The sequence below is a fragment of the Gossypium hirsutum genome, chromosome A08, assembly GCF_007990345.1.
Source record: "Gossypium hirsutum isolate 1008001.06 chromosome A08, Gossypium_hirsutum_v2.1, whole genome shotgun sequence".
Taxonomy (NCBI): Eukaryota; Viridiplantae; Streptophyta; class Magnoliopsida; order Malvales; family Malvaceae; genus Gossypium; species Gossypium hirsutum.
The window spans coordinates 31,869,311-31,876,622 of NC_053431.1; the positions used below are offsets into that span (position 1 = coordinate 31,869,311).

Genomic DNA, 7,312 nt, shown 5'->3' on the forward strand with positions numbered 1-7,312 from the left:
AATTTATCCCACCTTTAAAGGGCATTAATACTAATATTTCATCTGATATCAATACAAATTTACTAGTACCATTTACGGTAGAAGAGATATTTTCAGCTTTGAAAGGAATGGTGCCATTAAACACCAAGTTGTGATGGATTTTCGGCTTTATTTTTCAAAGATTCTGGCACATTGTAGGTAAAGATGTTGAAAATATTTTCTTGGGAATTCTAAATGATGGAAGGGATTTTGACTCTCTAAACCTTACAGATATTGTGCTTATCCCAAAGTGTCAAACCCCAAAGTCTTGTTAATTTTAGACCTATAAGCTTATGCACAGTTTTATAAAAATTGTGGCAAAAACAATTGCAAATCATCTTCAGGAAGTCATTGGAAAATGTATTGACAAGGCTCAAAGTGTTTTCATTCTTGGAAGGTTAATTACTATAATGTGCTTGTAGCCTATGAACTCTTACATGCGTTACGTCAAAACGGACTCGGAAAAAAGGGTTATGGTAGTAAAACTAGATATGAGCAGGTTTATGATAGAGTTGATGTAACACCCGTACCCGAGACCGTTGCCGGAGTCGGACACGAGGGGTTCACAAACTAAATTCGCTTACTATCGCAGTCCATTTTAAAAATTTCCAGGCAGTTGGCTAACTGCGTCACTGTCACCTTAAAAATCATATCTTGAGTTTCACAACTCGAAAATCAGTTTCGTAATTTTTCCCTGAAACTAGACTCATATTTCCATCTACATATTTTTTTCTAGAATTTTTGGTTGGCCATTAGTACATTTTATAGTCAAAGTCTCCCATGTTACAGGGATCGACTACACTGACCTTGCGCATTACGACTTGGATATCTCCCTGTACAGGGCTTCAATATGATGTCGTTTGTTTCTATAGAAACTAGACTCAAAAGGAAATCTATGCATATATGGCATGACTTCTAATTATCTCTGGTTAATTTATAATGAATTTCCAAATTCGGAACAGGGAATCCAGAAACCGTTCTGGCCCTGTCTCACGAGAACCTGAATATCTCTTAACATACTGTTCATATAATCGTTTCGTTACTTTCCTATGAAATAGATTCATCAAGGTTCGTTTACATAATTTATTCACTATTTAATTCCATTCCTACTATTTTTAGTGATTTTTCACATCCACATCACTGCTACTGCCAGCATCTGTTTTTAAGGTAAACTTTACCTATTTCACGATCCTCCATGGATCAACTAGAGTTTGTCATACATATTCCAAAGGTGATCAAGAATAACCCTTCCCATGGCTAACCGTTACCAACATTTCCATACCTCTCGACGGACAACATAAAAAACGATTATAATGCTATGATCAAAGTATATTTAAGCCATTTTCGCATGGCTATCCAATTTACACAAAACCGAAGGGTACATGACCAACAACAAAAGGGTAGTCCTATACATGCCATTTTCAGAGTTCAACCAAAAGTGTACCAAAAGGGCTTTGATAGTGTGGGCGACTTCGACTTCAAAATCCCGAGTCCGATAGCTGAAGAACCAAAATCTATAAAACAGAGAATCAAAGAAACGGAGTAAGCATTAAATGCTTAGTAAGTTTTGAGCAAAGAGTTTAGACACAACCAAAGTATATCATTCATGTAGCTAAACGGATAATTTCATATGCACAAATTTTCAATATCATACTTACTTCACATTACCAACCCTTATGTTCATACACAAAAGATCAACTTAGCCAAAGGTCGGTAGCTCATTTATCAACTGAGCGAATACTTATTTGTAAGGGCTCAACTAATTCAAAGCACATACGAAACATACCTCAATGCTGGGATGTTACAAGCGTATTAACTGAAATTTTTACAGCAAGATCGTTCATTCCCGAATCACGTACCTTCGGAATTTAACCGGATATAGCTACTCGTTCAAATGCCTTCGGGACATAGCCCGGTTATAGTAACTCGCACAAATGCCTTCGGGACTTAACCCGGATTTAGTAACTCGCACCAATGCCTTCGGGCTTAGCCCGGAATTAGTAACTCGCACAAATGCCTTCGGATCTTAGTCCGGATATGGTCACTTAGCACAAAGCCTTCGGGACTTAGCCCGGACATCATTCGAATAACCATGCACATTTAACAATAAATCATGACACATTCGAATTTCATTTTCATTAGCAAAACTCAAACACAAGACACTTATCACTCTTGCGATTTCGGCTCAATAGCCACACACAAAGAGCATGATTTTAATTTGCTTAAAACATGATCTAATCAAATCATAATTTAAGCTCTATTACTCAAGAACTTACCTCGGATGTGGTCGAGCGATTTCGACAGCTATTCGATCACTTTTTCCTTTCCCTTATCCAACTGTGGTCCTCTAAGCTTTGAGCTAATTCAAACAAATTTAACTCATTAAAGTCTCATTTTGCTAGCTTATGGCCGAATATGACAAGGAGTTTGATAGGTCATATGGCCACCTTTTAGCTCAAATACACAATGGTCATACGCATTTTTAATCACATCAAGCAATTTAATACAATTCATTCGAACATCAAAAGAGAAGCTCAAGGTACTTAGCCCATATATACATTAGACATTAGAGTCACATATGTACGAAATCACGAATCGAATTCAACATACTAGCTAATATTTCCCCTTAGTCGAATTTTCTAAGTCAAGCTAAAGCCATCAATAGGCTACCTATGGCCGAACATACACATAACTTATGTACTTATTCATGTGACCGAACATACATGTCTATGTTGGGGCCGATTGCAACACTTAATACATTCTACAAGTATGGTCACTTGTATTGACTAAACACCATTTTGTTTCAAGTTCAAAACTTGGCTAATACACACATATATACACTAGTAAAGCATCCTCTCCCTTTCCATCAATTTAACACATGCATTACTCATTAATATACAAAAATTATATTCGGCCTTAGCACACAACTTGCTAGCCGATTCTTCTCCATCTAGCAACCAATGCACATATGTGCTCATTCGTTAGACTCTACTTCCTCTAACAACAACCATATTTTTCCCTTCTACTTCCTACCATGGCCGAATGCATCACAACACCATACCATTTTAATTTTTGGTCATGGTTAAACAAAGAACTTAATGTCTCACTCAAAAATGCTAAAAAGAAGATTCAAGAATCATCAATCCACCATCACATGCACCATTACAAAGCTTCACTTTTAGCATGCAAATGATATCAACACAAATCCACCTTAGCCGAATATCATCTCCATGACATAGTAAAGATTTGAACCATGGGCTAGTTAGAACTCAAGCTAACTACTAAATATACATGAATCTCATGGAGCACCTCAAACATACCTTAGCCTAGTTACTGCATGGCCGAACCTCTTCACATTTCCTCCTTTCTTTCCTTTTGAATTTCGGTCAAGGATGTTCAAGGATGAACACAGATTTTTTTTCTTTGTTTTCTTTCTTCCATTCACGGCAAAGGGGGGCATGGATGAGACCATTTTTTTTTCATCACTCCTCCCTTTCATTATTTAATTACCATGCTCATTATTTTATTGTTTCCTCCCATGATGCACCAACACAACATGTCTATGACATGTTTTGCCCATCACCCTTTGTCCATCCTAATGTCATGGCCGGCCACTACTAGATGGGGGGGAAAATTGACATGCAAGTCCCCCCTTTTTCAACATGCACTAATAGGTCCTTATGTTTTGATCTATCACATTTCAAAAATGTCACACATAAGTCCTATTGACTAAATTCACATGCAACTTACTAAATAGAAGCTTAAAATTTTCACACATTTATTTTAGACAATAAATATCATATTCAAACAATTTGGTGACTCGGTTTAGCGGTCCCGAAACCGCTTTCCTACTAGGGTCACTTTAGGGCTGTCACAGTTGAGTCGGCTTTTCTAAAGGAACTTATGCTTCAAATGGGATTTGCAATAGAGTGGGTGACATTAATCATGAAACCCATTTCTACAGTCTCTTATACAGTGAATACCAATGGGAGAAGAGGAAATGTTTTTAAGCCCACTAGAGGACTTTGTTAGGGTGACTCGCTTAGCCCTTTTCTTTTCTAATATGCAGTAAGGGACTCTCGTCTTTAATAAGAATGGCAATAGCTGAGGGATTGATGAAGGGAGTGAGGGCTAGTAGAAGAGGACCAAAAATATCACACTTGCTGTTTGCAGATGACTGTATACTATTTGGTGAAGTGAAAAATAGAGGGGTAAGAATTTTAAAAGAAATTTTGAAAGAATATGAACAACGCTCAGGTCAATGGGTGAATTTTAGCAAATCAACAATTTTCTATAGCTCAAATACAACATAAAGAGACAAAGAAGAAATCTTGAGGTTACTAGGTGTGAGATGCTCCACAAATTTGGAAAAATATCTAGGACTCCCTAATGTTGTAGGCAGGCGAAAGAAAGAAGCTTTTTAGAATCTCAAAGATAAAGTTAAGTCGAGAATTGAAAGTTGGAGTACAAGGTTAATGTCACAAGGGGGAAATGAGGTTTTATAAAATCAATTCTTTAAGCAATTCCAACTTATGCTATGTCATGTTTCCTCCTACCAAAATCGTTATGTGGGGAGTTAGAAAATATTTTTGCTAAATTCTGGTGGCAAAAAGGACAGGGAAGGAAAGGGATACACTAGTGTTAATGGAAATTTATGTGCCGATCAAAAGAGGAGGGGAATGGGCTTTAGAAATCTGGCGCAATTCAATATTTCATTACTAGATAAGCAAGGGTGGAGGATTATTACTAATCAAAATTCTTTGGTTATGCGAGTATTTAAAGCAAAATATTTCATGAATGAACATTTTTTAAATTCTCGATTGGGGAAAACTAGTTCTTATATATGGAAAAGGATATGGGCAGCGAAGGGTATTTTGGAAAAAGGTATATGTTGGAGGGTTGGTACAGGTACAAATATTTCTATCAATGCTAATGGGTGGATTCCAAATGCTGTTAATTTTAAATTATCTTCAGTTGTTAATTCTATGCGTGATGTCAAGGTCAGTGAGTTGATCGACAGTAATGAGAGAACATGGAAAAGAGAACTTATAAACAATACCTTTCCAGAGGAAGATGCTGGAAAAATCCTCTAGATACTTTTAGCACACACACCTCACGATGATTTTCTTGTCTGGGGAGGTGAGTTTTCGGTCCGCAGTGCCTATAAACTATTACAAACTTTTGATGAAATTCGTAGACCTTACGCTTTACAAACTGACTACAGGAATTTTTACAAAAAACTCTGGCTCCTAAATCTACCAAATAAAATCAAGGTTACAGTATGGAGAATTTCATGGTACTATTTGCCTACGAGGGTTAATATGCAACACAAAAAGTTGTCAAGCTGCCCTCGATGTGGAGAAAGAGCTGAAACAATTAACCATATTTTTCGCGACTGTCCTGTCACAGTGGAAGTTTGGGCACTATTAAAAATTCAGAATATTATTCTGGATCCTGACATGGATTTTTTACAGTGGATTACCTGGATTTTTGATCAGCTTACTTCATATCAGAGCCTCCTCTTCTATTGTGGACTTTGGGCGATCTGGGGAGAGAGAAACAGAAGAATACATAGGCAGAAAAATAGTACAGGTCAGGAAATAGCATATTTCATCAACAACTATATGGCTGAACTAAATGGTTTAGAAATGAGAAATCCAGTAAAGGGGAAGGAGATAAGAAGATGGAGTTACCAACCTAGTGAGTTCGTAAAAATTAATTTTGATGGTGCATATGATGTGAATCACCACCAATCTGCCTCAGGGATTGTTGTTAGAAACGAAGAAGGGGTTGTCTTACTTTCTTGCTCAAAGATCCATCATGGGGTAACTTTCACATTTGCAGCTGAAGTAATCGTGCGTAGAAAAGCGGTCCAAGTAGGAGTGGAACAGGAATGGTCGAAGGTTATAATAGAAGGAGACTCCCTCACAATAATCAAGAAATGCGCAACAAAAAGTCAAGATTGTTCACATAGTGGAGCATATATATACGATATTCAACAGAAACTAAACAAATCTAGAAGTTTCATATTCAAACATATACTAAGATCTGCTAACGGAAACTCTAAAAAGAAAGGAAGAAATGTACCTGGAACTGACGGTCCCAGGGTATGCTAAAAATCAACGAAGGATTGACTGGAGACGAGAACCAGATTGAGAATGGAGGGGGAATAAGAGAAATGAGAGGAAAGTAAAGAAAAGCAGAAGAATCAGTTTTTTGAAATAACAAACTTTCCCAAAAACTGAACCATCAAAAGGAAAAATTCAAAATGATACTCAGATGACAAGACAATTTTTAGTATTTTCTGACTGGGAATTAATTATGCGCATTAATTAATAATTCTAGACTATTCGGAAAATATCTAGATATTTTTTTAGTTTTTGGGCGACTTTAGATTTGGGCCATTTTTTTAGCTGTTTATTGGGTATTCTATTTCTATTTGGGTTTATACTATGTATGTTTATTTATTTTTCAATACAAAGCCTAGTCTGAAGTTTTTCAAAAAAAAAAAACTTTTTTATTGAATGTTAATAAAAATTCTCATTTTATGTGTTTGGTTCGTGTTGTTTGAGCTCATATCTAAAACATATTGTAGTTTGAGAATCGTAAAGAATGTGTTTCAAATGAAAGCCGAGATTGACTTAATCGCCTCGTACAATGCACATATATAATTTTAATTAAGTATTTATTCCTATAAATATCAAAAGGTTTGATTTTAAGAAAATTTTTAAACTTTTGTTTTATTTAAAAACATTATTTTCTAAATTGATTTTTTAACATTTTCCTCAATACCCAATTCATCCACTGCCATAATTCAAGCACCCCTACAATTTCTCTTTGCCTTTTCTCTAAGTGAGGCGAACTGCCCAATACCACTTGGTCACTATCTTCTCCAGCTTGTATGTTCTTAGCATTAACTCTACTGCTATTTGCTAAAAATGTATATATTGCTCACTAAGAACATATATATACTACTTTACAGCTTGTTAAAAACGCACCTATATATACTGTTCACTAAGAATATATAAGTTGACGAAGGATGCTGACCATTAAACGCGAGGTGGTTTTTTTTTTATGAATATCACATGGAGTGATTATACATATTATACATACAAAAACATTGCTTGCAATGTAGCTAGGGATAACATTGGAGCTATATACATCTCTAACTCGCATAGTGAAGCTAATTTTAGCAGAGCTAATATTTAGCTCACAAGGCGGGGATAATCATCTGGGATGAGTTGCTACCCATTGAAGTCGTGATGAATGGCTCATTTAAAAATGCAAATATACA

General features: G+C 36.1%; 1 long non-coding RNA gene across 3 annotated transcripts; it reads right to left on the reverse strand.

The window, feature by feature from the left end:
* Nucleotides 1–1,096: 1,096 nt before the first annotated feature.
* Nucleotides 1,097–6,319, reverse strand: LOC107948546 (uncharacterized). 3 transcript variants are annotated; one of them, XR_001697444.2, is made up of 4 exons: nucleotides 5,716–6,319; nucleotides 5,501–5,563; nucleotides 5,078–5,418; nucleotides 1,097–1,532 (listed from the first exon to the last, which is right to left on the reverse strand). It is a non-coding gene; the product is annotated as an uncharacterized lncRNA (long non-coding RNA). The 3 variants fall into 3 exon arrangements; XR_001697446.2 differs by lacking the exon at nucleotides 1,097–1,532 and having other exon boundaries at nucleotides 5,054–5,418; nucleotides 5,716–5,942; nucleotides 6,106–6,319; XR_001697442.2 differs by lacking the exon at nucleotides 1,097–1,532 and having other exon boundaries at nucleotides 5,054–5,418.
* Nucleotides 6,320–7,312: the final 993 nt, after the last annotated feature.